Source organism: Helianthus annuus, unplaced genomic scaffold (genome assembly GCF_002127325.2).
Source record: "Helianthus annuus cultivar XRQ/B unplaced genomic scaffold, HanXRQr2.0-SUNRISE HanXRQChr00c002, whole genome shotgun sequence".
NCBI lineage: Eukaryota > Viridiplantae > Streptophyta > Magnoliopsida > Asterales > Asteraceae > Helianthus > Helianthus annuus.
In genome coordinates this window covers 222,934-240,095 of record NW_023395518.1, presented here as the reverse complement: position 1 = coordinate 240,095, position 17,162 = coordinate 222,934, and the positions used below count along the sequence as shown (strand labels likewise).

At 40.3% G+C, this 17,162-nt stretch overlaps 1 non-coding gene across 1 annotated transcript; it reads left to right on the top strand.

Annotated features, from left to right (window-relative positions):
* The first annotated feature begins 13,703 nt into the window (after positions 1 to 13,703).
* Positions 13,704 to 13,809, top strand: LOC118489698. Its single transcript, XR_004887690.1, has one exon. It is a non-coding gene; the product is annotated as a small nucleolar RNA R71 (small nucleolar RNA).
* The last annotated feature ends 3,353 nt before the right edge of the window (positions 13,810 to 17,162 follow it).

Sequence of the window (17,162 nt, the reverse complement as noted above, 5' to 3'; positions counted from 1 at the left end):
CATAAGAAACGGACCCGAGATACCTTCGAAATTGCAAAAACCAAGAAAAACAAGAAATAACAGTCTGTCACGGGGAGCGACAGACTTCCCTTCATCCTTCGCGGGGCGCGACAGAGCAACAGACGGCGACACCACAGAGTGCCACGTGGCAGGTGACGTGATGTCGTGGTCACAATCAAATTTAATCCAATTACTACTAAATAGTTAGCGGTAAGCGGGTACCGAACACAAGGAGTTTGGGGAATATGTGTTATTTGAGGGTTTATCTAACTTGACTAAAATAAAACTAAACACAAGTAAAGTAAGTTTCAAGAGTTGATTTGATTGAATTGGTTTTAAAACTAAAACTACTAATATAATTGCAAAGATGAAAGTTTTGATTGTAAGCAAATTAGAGACAAATGACCATCCTAGATTTCCGGTTTCAATTGAAATTCATGTTATCATTCCACTAGAAAGAACTACATAGACATAGCTCATGTGTGAGTACTTGCAGTGATGAAAGGGAACTAAGTACTCAGATTCCTAGAACTTGAGGTTGTTACCCGATGATCAATCTACCCTTACCCAAGCCTAACTATACCCATGATATCTCGATTGCCAACGACACCAAGAACGTATGGTTTCTAATTAGTTGAACGTAAGAATTAACAAGTTACTAACAAACAATCACACACCATAACAAACAAACCATAAAGATAAAGATTGTTATTCTAGAAATTAGGAAATCAAACATGAAATGTCTCAAGCAAACCTTCAATCCAGGATAATCACAATGTGTTTAGCCACTCATGGATCGAATCAACATTACCATACTAGTTTCAATGTTCATGAAAATCAAACACAATCAAACTAAGATTCACCAATGTTCTTCAAGCTCAAGGTCTCCAAAGATGCTCCAAATTCGTGTGTCAAGCAAGGTGTAACCGAATCCAATGATAAGACACTATAAATCCCATCAAAATGACACTTAAATGTAGGAGTTACATATTGAGGGCAATCGGCACCGTAAGCTACGACGCCTGTCGTAGCTTACGGCAGGCAACAGGTCAACGGGTCAAAGATAGCGCCGTAAGCTACGGCGCTCACCGTAGCTTACGGCAAGCAAAAGTTCCTTATGGAGGCTCTATACTGTCTTACGACGATGTCATTTTGAAGGAGTTAAGGCCGTAACCTACGGTAGTAGCCGTAGGCTACGACGCTGAATGTTGTTCTTTATTTGTTTCTTCATCAAATCTCTAGTTCCTTCACACTTTATTTCCGCCACTCCCGACATCCATCTAAGCGTCCTAAATCCCGCATCTTGAGCACTTTAACACCTGCACATCAAATCATCTAGTGGTTACCAAGTTCAAGCAATTAGCCGGGTAAAGTATGAGATTTTAATCTATTTAACGGCATTAAGGGTTGTCCTACGGACCACCCGTCACATCCCCACACTTAACTGTTGCTTGTCCCAAACAACCCATTCAAAAACTATTCACAACCACAAGTGATCAATCATGTAAACTAAGCTAAAATGTGTCGTCCTTCTACTGACTTTCAATCATACCACAAGACACACCCCTCACAAAAACTCTCGGTGACAAGAAATATTAGCACATAATGCTAAATCATTCAATGCGTGTGTGTGTTTGTACGACAATAAGCTTGTATAAAAATCAAGTTTCCTCCTAACAAATACTTAGCATGCTTATGAATCAAAAGGACTTACGGGTTGTAACGGGGCTAGGTGCAAAGGTAGGAAATGGTGAAATACATATGAAAGAGCTAATTGATTTGACCCGGTTCTTATTTCTACTACTAAACAAAGCAAACACCCAATATATACACAACTTCATCAACTTTCCCATCTACTAACGCAACTACATCCTTCTTTTTGTGTGTGTATATATATATATATAAAAGACATAAAACTCAACAATATATACAAAAACATCAACAATCACAACTAAACTCCTAAACCGGGTCATCTCAAAAAGTAAAATTTTGTAGGAAGTAGGTTTGGGTCACAACCGAATGGTTTAAGGCTCAAACATGGCTTTCTAAAGACCAAACCCCCACCCCTCACAATACCAAGCTCATATATGTAAAGTATGAGGTCCAACCCACCAATCCCACACTCTCACACGTCTAGACGAGGATACCTAAAAGTCCCCTATCATTTTCAAAAGCATGCTAATTCTAGGATTCAACAAGAATTCATACACAAGTTCTATTAACACACGATATACACCGCCACTCAAACAAAAAAATATCTATAATAACCATACGTGGCTCAAATTCTCACCAAGAAAAGACCAGGAATGGGTGTCGGTGTGTCAAGTGGAACAATATCAAGTTTTCAAATTTTGACACTTTTCGCTTGGATTTACAAAAAGTTTTTAAATTCTCAAAAATTCCCCCATCCCCACACTTGGGATACATTGTCCCAATGTATGGTTTTGAGGGAAAGATCACTTTTAACCAACATCATTAGCTTTCGCTAATACTCTCAAATCCCAACTTTCTTTTTGTATTTTTTTTATTTTTATGAAAATTCAAACATAACACCACTAACACATCCAAAAATCACATCAACATCTAAACACCACCCTACCTCCCAACCATAACATAAACATACGAGATAAAAAATATACACAAATATATAAAGGAGCAAGATACGACCTAGCTAGTAGTACTTCGGCTGTGGAGGCCCAAAGATGAATGTCATCATATCATTCCACTCACCAAAGCCAAATGCTCCACTGCTACTGCTACTTCCTTGATCGCCACTCTGACCCGCTTGTTGATAAGTCATGGCGTGTGGATCCACCCATTGATAATGGTGCAATGGTGGGGTGGGATATGACACACTACCGTCATATGGCGGTAATGTGGTATAATCTACAACTGGCAGGTCCGCTTCGAGTGGTTGGCCCGCATGCCACTGATCATGCAAGCGTCTCTGGCGGTCGTCTAAGTAGCAATTATTCATCTCTTCCTCGCGGGCATACATATGAGCATGGTTCCATTGCTCATTTCTGTCGTAGCTCTGCTTAAGAGCTCTCTCTACACTTTCCCCCATAAAAGTTTGACGATCGAAGAGCATCTGCTTCGTGTCAGTCTATTCGCCAAAATTGGGTGGTCGCCTCTGTTCAATAATCTGGCCCATATTCCCCGAATGAGCCCAATAGGGATCATAAGCCTGCTGTGCATAGTCAAATGCACTCCCCACATAACCAGACTGTACACCCGCTCCCTGAACTCCACATGGACCAGCGCCCCCCATTGGAGCATCAACCATGAACGTGTCTTCCCGATAATCATCTTCACCACTAACTTCTTCATCCGTCGTTTCGGGCTCATTAGCCTCACCCGGTCGTAGTGGTCTTGCATCCACTTTGATAACTCTCCATCTTCTCCCGTCTATCTTAAGCTTATGATACCTTTCCGATTCCTTGTACTCCCATCCGGATCCCAAGTTCTTTATGTCAAACGGGCTAAACCTCTTATAAGAGCCTTTTTCATTACCTTCAATTGCCCCATATTTCATTAACAATGTTGTGATCAATCGGTAATGGGGTATAATTTTTCTTTCTCCGCTATTTCGGCTCAACCAAATGTTGTTCAACACTAGAAATCGGAAAGGAACCTTGGGGGAACCATTCATCAACATATTCAAGATCGGTACCTCTTGGAATCGAACCTCCATCTTGTCACCTCGCCGCGGGACGACATTGTGCGTGCACAAAACCAACAACAACTTCGCCTCCATTCTCAAGTTTCGTCTATGCAATTTACCATGTGTCGTACCCGGAAGAAAGAGATAATCCAACATTTGTTGCCATTGAGGATGTTTATCCAGCTCGAAGTAGAGATCTTTGAGGCTTGGGTAAATATATTGATTGGAGGGTTGGTCGTCAAACTTCGCTATTCGGCGCAATGAATCATAAGACATCTCAACCTTTACCCCATTACATGTTTCAACCAATTTCATCTTTTTTGGGGCCTTAAACGGGGGACATTGAAGTGTGGCCACCCACTCTTGAATCTAAACATCATACATCTTCTTTACTTCGTTATCATAACATTTCAAAGCAGCCCCCAACCCAATTCTTTAAACTTGGCCGTTATCCCGAACGGCCCAAAATCAGCTTCTCGGATTTCCTTCTCACAAATAAACGCCTCGTTCTTTTGCTTCAACTTGTTCATTTGCTCATGGAACAAGTCCTCTCTCCATTCTTCGGGTTATTCTTCGGGTTGATCTAATAGTAACCCAGATGTCCAATCCGGTTTTGGCCCCCTAGGGGTGCATCCTCCTCTGAATCCGGGTCTCCTATCCGAGCCAACTTCCTTCTCCTTGGTTGTTCTTTTTCCACTTGAGGTTTGTTTAGATGAACTTGAACCCGCTTTATCCTTCGATTTCACCATACCTTGTGTTGTAGAAGATGAGAATAACAAACTCTTCAAGTTCACACAAAAACCCACAAAATTTTGGCTCCCCCTATGCCCAAATCCGACCACCAAACAAAAGAATCTTCAAGATATGAGTATAAATCTAGATTCCTTGTGAAATTTCACCCAAAATGGATTCAAGAATCACTAAAATTGGTCAAGATTTGAGGAAGTTATGAAGCTTTGAAGGTATGAATTGCTAGGGTTTTTTTAGAGGAAGAAGAATGGGGAAGAAGAAAGTTTTGTGTGGTTGGGGTGAGTAGATCGAAATGTGTGGATAGGGAAGATTATTGGTTTTGTTAATTGAATTTATTATTATTATTATTATTATTATTATTATTATTATTATTATTATTATTATTATTATTATTATTATTATTATTATTATTATTATTATTATTATATTTTTCTGTTTTTTATATATACACATACATAAAACGCCGAAAAGAGGGTCCCCCAAGTTCGCTCGGTGTCGTAGGCTACGGCACCTTGCCGTAGGTTACGAAAATACCTGGCAACAAATTCATCACCGTAAAACAGTACCCGAGTGCCGTAAGGCTCTTTTTTGTTTGAGGCCCGCCGTAAGCTACGCCCCCCATCGTAGCTTACGGCGGCATCTGGGCGTTAGGGGGAGTCTCTTTTTCAACTTTTATGTTTGTTGTTTGTTTTTTTATAGTTTTTCTAAATTTTTAATTTTAATTGTTTTTTATAATTTTTGAAAAACTAACCCTACCCCCCGTTAAAAACCCGTGTTGTACTCAACACTATGTTCAGGAAATTCGTACAGAATTCCCCACACTTGTTTCGAACACAAGCTTCGAACGGGACTTTATTCAAACCGAAACAAACTAAACTAAATATATACAAACACCAAACCTGGGCCTCTTTCAAGTTTCTTCGTCATCCAATGGGCGTAGAATGTAACCCACTTTGTCAAGCTCGAGATTGTTGATGTCGTTACCTTCCAAATACGGTTTGAGCCGATGCTCGTTCACCGTTTGTTGCTTATTGGTTTGTTCGTCTTGTGTATCAACATCACCAAATCTTCCCACTCTTCGGATGACGTAAGGACCTATCCATTTACTCTTGAGTTTTCCCGCGAACATCTTCAACCTTGAATTATACAACCACACCTTTTGACCCACTTCGAAGTTCTTTTTCCTCAACTTTGCATCGTGAACTTTCTTCAGTTTGTCTTTGTATGCGGAAGCACATTTGTAGGCTTCATCTCTAATCTCCTCAATCTCATTCAACTGCAACTTTCTTACCCGACCCGCTTCATCATAATCCGCATTAACAGTTTTGATGGCCCAATGCGCTCAATGTGCTAACTCCATGGGTAGATGACACCCCTTTCCATACACCATTCGATAAGAGTACCAATTGGAGTTTTGTAGGCCGTCTGATATGCCCACAACGTATCGTCAAGTTTACTTGACCAATCTTTTCTATCCGTTCTTACCATCTTCATAAGGATCTCTTTAATTTGATGGTTGGACACTTCAACTTGTCCACTTGTTTGCGGATGGTACGGTGTAGCCACGCGGTGGTTCACATTGTATCTTTTTAACAATTTTCCGAAATTAAAGTTCTTGAAATGTGAATCGCCATCACTTATTATCACCCTTGGCACACCGAATTGAGCGAAGATGTTGGATTGCACAAACTTACATACAACAGAATGATCATTGGTCCTTGTAGCAATGGCTTCTATCCACTTCGTCACATAATCTACCGCAACCAATATATACAAGAACCCATTCGAGTTAGGAAATGGGCCCATGAAATCTATTCCCCAAACATCAAACACCTCAACCACCAAAATTGGTTGTAAAGGCATTTCATCCCGCTTTGATATGCTTCCAACTTTTTGACGATTGATCCAATTCCGGGCAAACTCGCAAGAATCTTTGAAATTTGTGGGCCAATAAAACCCACATGATAACACCCGGTAACCCGTCTTGTTCCCACTAAAATGCCCTCCACATGCCGAGGAATGAGCATGGGTCAAAATCTCTAAAACTTCAGTTTCGGGAACACACCTTCTTATCACTTGATCGGGTCCGATTTTGAACAATTCCGGTTCATCCCAAATATATTGCTTAACTTGACTAAAAAATTGTTGTCGTCTCTTCTTCGTCCAATGATTCGGAATTGCACCCTTGGCCAAATAATTCACGTAATGAGCATACCAAGGTGCAACAAAAGTAGAAACGGCTAACAATTGCTCATCGGGAAACCGTTCATTAATTTCACTCAGATCATCAACACCTTCCAATGGGATCCGGGACAAATGATCCGCAACAACATTTTCACACCCCTTTTTGTCCCGAATCTCTAGATTGAACTCTTGCAACAAAAGCACCCAACGAATCAACCGGGGCTTTGCATCCTTCTTTTCCATTAAATATCGGATCGCGCTATGATCCGAGTACAAAATCACCTTGCTCCCCCAAATGTATGATCGAAACTTGTCCAAGGCATACACCACCGCTAATAATTCTTTCTCGGTTGTGGTGTGATTCAGTTGCGCCTCGGACAAAGTTTTACTTGCATAATAAATTACCACCGGCTTCTTATCAACTCTTTGACCCAAAACCGCTCCAATGGTCGTGTCGCTAGCATCTCACATAATCTCAAACGGCTTTGATCAATCCGGTGGTTGCAAGATAGGAGCCTTCACCAACTGTTCCTTCAACACATGAAATACTTGCAAACATTCGTTAGTAAAATCAAATGGAACATCTTTCAATAATAAATTACATAAAGGTTTTGTAATTACACTAAAACCCTTAATGAATCTTCTATAAAACCCCGCATGTCCCAAAAATGATCTCACCCCCTTAACATTCTTTGGTGGGGGTAAAGATGAAATTAACTGAATTTTTGCTTTGTCTACCTCCATTCCCCGATCCGATATTATGTGCCCCAACACAATACCCTCTTGAACCATAAAATGGCTCTTTTCCCAACTTAGCACCAAGTTTGTCTCAACACACCTTTTTAAAACTTTTTCTAATTCATCAAGACAAGAGTCAAAACTTGGGCCAAAGATGGAAAAATCATCGATAAACACTTCAAGAGATTCCCCGACCATGTCCGAAAATATTCTCATCATCCATCTTTGGAATGTGGCCGGGGCGTTACATAGTCCAAATGGCATTCGCCGAAAAGCAAATGTACCATATGGGCATGTAAACGTGGTTTTGTGTTGGTTGTCCGGGTGAATAGCAATTTGGTTATAACCCGAATACCCATCCAAAAAACAGTAATATTTTTGACCGGAAAGTTTTTCAATTATTTGGTCAATGAAGGGTAACAGGAAACGGTCTTTGGAGGTAGCGGCGTTTAATTTCCTATAATCGATGCAAACTCGCCACCCGGTGACGAGACGGGTGGCAATTTGCTCGCCTTGTTCATCCTTAATTACCTGAATACCGAAATTTTTAGGCACTACCTGAGTCAGACTTACCCACGCACTGTCCGAAATGGGATAAATGATCCCTGCATCTAACCACTTGATCACTTCTTTCTTGACCACCTCTCTCAAGTTCGGGTTCAACCTTCTTTGTGTTTCACGGGTTGGCTTCGCATCTTCACTTGTAATGATTTTATGCATCACAATGGATGGACTAATACCTTTCAAGTTGGCTATCGTCCACCCAATTGCCTCCTTGTGAGCTTTCAACACCCGTAACAATTCCTCCTCTTGAGCTACCGCCAAATTGGAAGCAATGATCACCGGTAAGGTGTCATTCTCCCCCAAAAACGCATATTTCAAATGTTTCGGTAACTCCTTCAATTCCACACTTGATGGACATTCCAATGAAGGCTTTGTACCCTAATCAATTCCCACCGGTAAAGTATCCATTTGGTGGGTCCATGGCGGTCTTCCTTTGTCACACCCCTAATTTCCACGTGTCACCGGTGGGCCCGGTGGGGGATTACGTGACGCAGTTGATATCATCATATGTCAAACAACACAAATTTATAATGCACAGCGGAAGCAAATGAATATAGATTTATTTTAACTATTAATTGTAATATCAAGTATCACAACCAGTCAAAATAGATCCACAGGCGGATCGAAATAAAAAGGAAAACATTGTTCAACAGATTACGCATCCCAACAGCTTGCGAGACTCTAAGATGCTCAGGAGAAACCAGCATATTTCGTATAGCACCTGCACTTAATCTTTTTGGGGAAAATACGTCAGTTTGCACTGGTAAATACAATTTAACCGACTCATTTTGAAAACATTTGAAAATTTGGTTTTAAATGCACAAGGCACAAAACATTCATTTATAACTTGGGAATAATTAAACAGTGATAAACTTGTAAAAGATTTACATGTTTGTTGACCGTTCGGTTGCCCGAGTCGTGTCGGGTTTAAGGTTAAATGACACACCACATGGTATAAGTCCGTGGCGGGAAGCCAACGTTAATACCTTAAAGTAATAGACAAAATACCGGGTGTACGCCTACACCCGGCAGTCGAGGTCGTGGCCAAAAATGATGCCAAGGATATCCGGGACATGGTCATTAAGCTCCCAAAGGCACAAGAAACAAACAACACTAAATTTTAAACGGGTCCCATTGGTAATACCCAACTACTAATGAGATGGAACCAACCGCCCGACCAAGCGGTATATTATATACCGTACCCCCAAGCCCGTATAGGGAAAATAAGTTAAAAGTATTTACCTGAGCAAGTACAACCACAAGTTCAAAAATGCACGTGTCTTTTACTGGGCTCCTATTCTGGAACGAAGGTTATAATAACCTATTAGAATCCTAACGGGTCTTTTAATATAGCCTAAGCTTAGACCGGTTAGTTTCATAGAGTAAATATGGTTTAATCGCGAGGAGTGCGAAAACCGGGAAGGAATATGATTTAGACCCTACAAGCTTGGATACTTGTATAATATGGGTAAACTAAATATATTCTGAATTTTGAGACTTAGATGATATGGTTTGACTCGTTTCGGCTAATATGCGCGAATTAGTCACATAAGCCGTTCCGAACGCGAAAGTGCGTAACGAGTAACCGTACAAGTTGTATGCAAGTTTCCTGAGATTATATGCATCACATATGTTGTAACATCAGAATGGGATACCCAATTATGCCCCAAATGATTTTATATGCCAATTACGCCTCATAAGGGCATTTTAGTAATTTCACATAGGCTAAAAAGGGGTAAAATGGGAAATCTGAGTTTCTAACCTTAGGCTACTGATAAAATGTGTATTTTTTTTATAAAATATATCAGTAGGTATAAAACCTTTTATATGAAATCTCATTTTTGACATATACTATGTCGTAAAAATGCCTAAAAAGGCGATTTGGAGCCATTTCCGGGTTTTTATAGAAAAGCTGATATTTTTATATTTCCACAAGGCTCAAAACATTATATTTAATGTAACAAATCAGTAGAAATTGGTTTGAGGTCGAAAGGATTAGTAAAACTCATTTTATGGCCAAAAAGGGTATAACCGGCATAAACCGAAAAATTCTTAGAACACTAGGTTAAGCTCAGCCTAAAAATAAATAAAAATCTCCAAAAATCCTAAAATATTATTTTATAACAGAGGGTATAAGATTTGGTATAAAATTTGGGTTTTAATAGGCCATACGTGATTTACGCTAATTAATTAGTAAAGAAGCCCTTAATTACGCTAATGGGCATAACTCATGATCTAGACCTCAAATTGATACCAAATTTTGGGGACAACTTTATATTACAGAAACTAAGGTGTCTACCCTTTTACATTTTCAAAAATTATGATTTTTGGACATTCGGGCATAATGGTCAACATATGGGCGTTTAGCGGAAACATGCATACGAACTAGATGTCTAATGAACCACATTGTATAATCACAGGAGGATATACTAACATGTTAATAGGTTCAAAAGAAGTTCTAAGGCAGATTCAAACTTGACTAAAACGGGTCAGAACTGAAAGTCAAAGCGAAAGTCAAACTATGCGACTTTCGGTTCCGAACCGGGTCTTAAACAGAAAATTGTCGAGTTGAACATGTTGGAACATGTTCTTATACTCATTACCAAGTTATATTAATTTTCAAACAGGTTACATACAACCTACATTGCTAATTATGCATTAATTCAAAGATAAGCATTCTGTTGACTTTTTCTAATTAGCTTTGACTCGACAATTAGCATGTTTAGAGTGGGAATCTGGAAATACCCTTTTAAGGGTTTGTTACCCACTTAATTACCTTCCTAAAGGTACTTTTAATTCGTGATTAGACAAAGCACATTATGCTTAATCACGAAGTCAAACCTTAATTACGACGGTTTGACTTTTGCTTAATTAACTAAGCTAGAAAGGATTAGAAAGGTTAAGGACACTTACAAGAGTCCTAAGGAAGATTATAGAGCCTAAGAAAGTGACTTGGTGACCAGAGGAGCTCCAGAAAGCTTGTAGCCAAAGTTCCAAATGAGTATCCTCAAATGATCAAGCTTCAAGTTCTATTTATAGTGAACCAAGGGTTCCTAGATCATGCCAAGCAAGTCTAGTGGTGATACAAGATCAAACCATATGTCCCTAATGGTCTAAAAACAGCCTAGGAAGCCCATAGAATTCGAATTTTTCATTTTAAGTCGGTTACACTCTTTGGACAGGCAGCTGTCCAAAATAAACTGCCAGCGACGGTCTTACGGACCGTAAGCTTCGGGCCTTACGGTCCGTAAGGACCCATGCGGATCTGATCTTTAGCGCCCTGCTTACGGACCGTAAGCCATGAGCCTTGCGGTCCGTAAGCGATGGTCAGAAGACAAAAATTTTGCAAACTTTAAGGTCTTGACCATGCACTTACAAACTCGAACAATGCTTAACTTTTGCAGCTTGTGGGACCTCCTGACCAGCCTTTGCATGAAGAGAAAGCTCTTACATGTCTCCCATCTCCTTTAAAGAAGTCATGGCACAATGACGGATCTTTCAAGAATGGTCTTGCAACCTTAATCACTTGGCCATAATGTCACTAATGTAAATCACAAGGATTTTATTAATTTAGGAGTAGTAACAACCTATACTTCCATTGTCCTTTATAAAGATGGAACTTTATTTATTTGAGAGCAACCGGTTATCGCGAGAGATGATCATGAACTGATTTAAGGATCTTGGGATTTATAAAATGTCGGGTCGCTCAGAGGTGATTTAAATAACATGTCGCCCTTGGGTCGTTCAGCGGTAATTAAAATACATGACGCCCTTTTTAAATAAATCCTAGCATATATCCCTTTATCATACCCGGTTTCTCTGACACGTCTGTCATAGAGGACACGTGTCTTTATTTAATTGGACAGGAATTTTCGAGGTGTCACATCCTTCTTTCACCGCAAAAGCTTCTTGCTCCTTCTCTTCCATTTCCAACTCACATGCATGAACCTGCAAAGACACATCACAAACACACGAACCCAAAATATCTTCCTCGAACTCCTTTGGGTCGTATCCATCTATGAAATCTGCTAGAAAACACTCATCACCGTAAACATTAGCACCGTTAGTAAAAACATTTAATCTCATCTTTCTATTACCGAATGTCATGTCGACTGTACCATATCGACAATCAATAACGGCATGTGCGGTGTTCAAAAATGGCCGACCCAAAATAACATTTTGTTGTTGAATTGGGTCCGCGGATGAGTAATCTAACACAAGAAAATCCACGGGGTAATAAAATAACTTTAACTATCACATCCCGTACAATACCCCGGGGAAGTTTATGAGACAAATCGGCTAATACCACTGTTGTCTCAACCCATTTCAATGGACCAAAGTCGTATTGGTCATATAACCCCCCGGTAGGATACTTACTCCAGCCCCAAGATCTACTTACTTCAACGGACCTTTGCGGTTTGAAAATTTCCGACTTGAATATTGATAAGAGGCGTTCCCGGATCTTGTAGCTTAGGAGGAAGATCTCCTTCCAAGACCACGGTTACCCGCTCCGTCAAGTCAACCAATTTAGGCACTTTTTGTTGCCTCTTTTGAGTACATAATTCTTTTAAAAAACTTGGCGTAAGCGGGTACCTGTTTGATTGCTTCAAGTAAAGGAAGATTAATTTTAACTTGCTTGAAAACCTCCCACATTTCTTCCTTTTTAGGACCCCGTTTTGAAATAAAATGTTTCTTGACTGGATCTAATAAAGCCGAGGGAAATGGTACTTGACTAGATCCCCCTTCCTCATTTTTATTTTCTTTTTCTTTATTAATTTCGGGTTTTTCAAAATTGGGTTTTTAGAAGAAATAATGGGTGTTTCATTTTCTTCCTCACTTTCTTGACCCGTTATGTCTTCAACCACCCCATCAACCAAATCCGGTGAAGGATTGGTTTTGTACTATTTCCCACTTCTCAAAACACTTACATGATGAATATTGACATTGTTACCTCTAGAAGTATTATGAGACGGGTTTACCTTAGTGTCGCTTGGTAATTGACCTTTATTTTTCTTCAAGTCCGCCACTTCAGTTACGAGTTGACCCATTTGGGTGGTCAAAGTTTGAATTGCTTTGTCATGAGCCTCATCTTTTTGTATGAAAGCGTCATCCATTTGATTTCTATTTTGCATCTCCGCCTGCATGCTCTTCAACATATCCATCATCCCATTTCCACCCGAAGACCCCCTTGCTCTTGACCCGTTTGGTATTGCCTTTGGTACCCTTGATTGTTCCCACCTCTATATCCACTTTGATTATTGTAAGGTTGGCGCGAACCAAAGTTACCTTGACTTCCTCGAAAATTCGGGTTTGCTTGATTTGAAGGATTCTCGTACCTAAAGTTTGGGTGGTTTCTCAACCCGGGGTGGTAAGTGTTAGAATTCATGTTGTAGTTTCTACCACCCCCTCCTTGACCTTGCACCGCATGAACTTCTTCATATTGCCCTTCCACTCCTTGGCAATTTTCAGCCGCATGCCCGATTTCATTGCAAATAGCACAAACATCATAAATTTGGTTAGAGGTTTGTACATTACCATCGTCGACCATCATGGGCCAGAGCTACTTGGGTTTAGCCCGCTAAACATCATTTGGATGGGCTCGCACTTGAGTTCGGGTAACGGTCGGTCGTGCTCTCCTCAATGCTTGAGCTTTCCTCTTTGAAGTGATTGCCATTTGCTCCTAAACTTCAAATCATCATGCTCGTAGTTTGTGCCAAAAGTCCCATTTGTGATGGACATTAAATCACGAGCATCTTCGGCACTTAACCCCTCGTGGAAAGCATTCATTAATTCCCAAAGTTCGATTCCATGGTGAGGGCAATTCTTGATCATCATATTGAAACGCTCAAAGGCCTCATGAAACATTTCACCTTGTTGTTGTTGAAAACTCCTCAATCCCTTCCTAGCATCATTGGTCTTTTGAGCGGTGTAAAATTCATCTAGAAATATTTGTTGCATCTCCGCCCAAGTGTAAATAGATGCTGAAGGTAAAGTGTAAAACCACTTCTTTGCCTTGTCCACCAAAGAAAATTGAAACAAGACTAATTTGACATCATCGGCCGAAAAACCTTGACTCTCAAGAGTATTGCAAATCGAGTCATAGGCCTCCAAATGAAAGTAAGGTTCCTCCGTTGCTAGACCCTTATATTTTGGCAAACTTTGCAAGGAATTGGTTCTCACTTCAAAAGTTCTTCCTTAATTGTTGTGAGGAATAACTACCGGTGAAGGATTGTGAGTAATCACCGGCCTAAAATGCGCTTCAATGCCCCCTCGCTGTTCTCTAAGATGTCTTCGTGGTACACCCAACCGACCCCTTGGATGAATAGCACCCATTGGCCTTTGCATAGGCCCTTGTGGTACATGAGGTTGAAATTGTTGTGGTGGCATCGGTGGGTGTTGAATCGGCCTTTGGAATATGTTCTGTGGACGAACTTGTTGCAATGGTATAGGACGTTGCAATTGTGGTCCTTGTGGCCTTGGCCGAATGTGTTGTGGTATAAGTTGTTGTTGAGGCATTCCACCAACACTTGGCATTCCTTGAGTTTGGCCTTGTATGTAAGAAAATTCCCCTTGATCTCCATCACCCCCATATACATAACCGTCTTCATCATAACCCTCATAATCTTCATAACCCTCATCATATCCATCTCCCCCTATACCCGAAGATTGGCCAAATGGAAGAGTCGAATATTGAAAACCCGATTGGTTCGATGGTCTAAAAGTAGAAGTAGCATGGACAATGGTTGAGTTTGGTGCAATTGAATAGGTTGAAGATGATTGACCCGCACCCGGGAAGAAATGGGAAAATGGTGGAATGGTAGTGGAAGGGTTAAAAGTGCGTGTCGGTTCTTCTTGGGTGGTAATGGGTTGGGTATTGTTGGTTGGTGTAACATCATGAGGTGAAATAAGGTTGGTAGTGATGTTTAACATGGTAGTGTTTGGTGAAGGTTGAGTGGATGATGGTATAAAAGGTGGTATAAGTTCACCCGTAGTGGGTGGTGGTGGCGGTGGATCCATGTATCGAATTGGTGTGATTGGTGTAGTTGGTGTTGTTGGTGAACCGCTGATTCTGTTTTCTCTTAGCAAAATTCTATTTCCTCTTAGAGTTCGCTCAATTTCTGGATCAAATGCCAATGGTGAGAGCTTGTGAGAGCTCCTAGTACGCATGCACCTGTAAATACCTTCACACTAACACCCCCAGCGTAAACCAGAAAAATAACAAACTTAAAAAGAACAAAAATAACACACGTTGCACACTACTCCCGGCAACGGCGCCAAAATTTGACGTGATGTCATGGTCACAATCAAATTTAATCCAATTACTACTAAATAGTTAGTGGTAAGTGGGTATCGAACACAGGGAGTTTGTGGAATATGTGTTATTTGAGGGTTTATCTAACTTGACTAAAATTAAACTAAACACAAGTAAAGTAAATTTCAAGAGTTGATTTGATTGAATTGGTTTTAAAACTAAAATTACTAATATAATTACAAAGATGAACATTTTGATTGTAAGAAAATTAGAGACAAATGACCATCCTAGATTTCCAGTTTCAATTGACATTCATGTTATCATTCCACTAGAAAGAACTACATAGACATAGCTCATGTGTGACTACTTGCAGTGATGAAAAGGAACTAAGTACTCAGATTCCTAGAACGTGAGGTTGTTACCCGATGATCAATCTACCCTTACCCAAGCCTAACTATACTCATGATATCTCGATTGGCAACGACACCAAGAACGTATGGTTTCTAATTAGTTCAACATGAGAATTAACAAGTTACTAACAAACAATCACACACCATAACAAACAAACCATAAAGATAAAGATCGTTATTCTAGAAATTAGGATATCAAACATGAAATGTCTCAAGCAGACCTTCAATCCAGGATAATCACAAAGTGTTTAGCCACTCATGGCTCGAATCAACATTACCATACTAGTTTCAAGGTTCATGAAAATCAAACACAATCAAACTAAGATTCACCAATGTTCTTCAAGCTCAAGGTCTCCAAAGATGCTCCAAATTCATGTGTCAAGCAAGGTGTAACCGAATCCAATGATAAGACACCATAAATCCCATCAAAATGACACTTAAATGCAGGAGTTACATATTGAGGGCAATCGGCACCGTAAGCTACAGCGCCTGCGGTAGCTTACGGCAGGCAACAGGTCAACGGGTCAAAGATAGCGCTGTAAGCTACGACGCTCACCGTAGCTTACGGCGAGCAAAAGTTCCTTACGACGGCTCTATACTGTCTTACAGCGATGCCATTTTGAAGGAGTTGAGGCCGTAACCTACGGTAGTAGCCATAGGCTACGGCACTGAATGTTGTTCTTTATTTGTTTCTTCATCAAATCTCTAGTTCCTTCACATTTTATTTCCGCCACTCCTGACATCCATCTAAGCATCCTAAATCCCGCATCTTGAGCACTTTAATACCTGCACATTAAATCATCTAGTGGTTACCAAGTTCAAGCAATTAACCGGGTAAAGTATGAGATTTTAATATATTTAACGACATTAAGGGTTGTCCTACAGACCACCCACCAGCAGGACACGCGTTGAAACCACCGATGACTCAGCCCATTTCGTTGCCGCCTTTAGAGCCCTCGCGGGCCGCATAAACCTCCTCCTAATCTGTCGCGGGGCGTGACAGACCTCATGATCAGCCCTATATATAGAGAGCTCGAGCATTCAGTCCAAACCGCTCACAAACGAAATTCTCTCTCTGATTCTGAATTGTAGACACTATAATCGGGTATAATACCCCCTTAATTAGCGAAGCTCTGCCTCGTTGTATGTATCATAAACCCCGGTTACGTATTAGATACGCTGCCTGATTGATCTAGCGCTCCGTAACGGCTGTTGAGGCTCTACCCAACGTAGTCGCTGGAGTTTTGTCTCGGGGAGGGTATTACTAATGTAAATATTGGGTGATTATACTAACGCGTGTGCATTCTTTAATTAATAGATAATAACCAGGAAATCACAAATGAAAACCCTAAAGTAGCAATGTGAGTAATCCTCCTTTTTGCAAACTGTTTTTACAAAACCTCAAATGATTTACATTATATTAAACAGTGATTGAGTATTTGTATTCTACAATTATCGTCGGTATGTTGGGGTTTTGTATGCAAAATTTGTTACTACACTGTGAGTAGTAACATGACCACAAGTCGGGTTGACAGTACCATGGATGGTAATTAAAGTAGAAAAATAAACAAATGTAATTGCGGACCGCCCTCAATGCTGT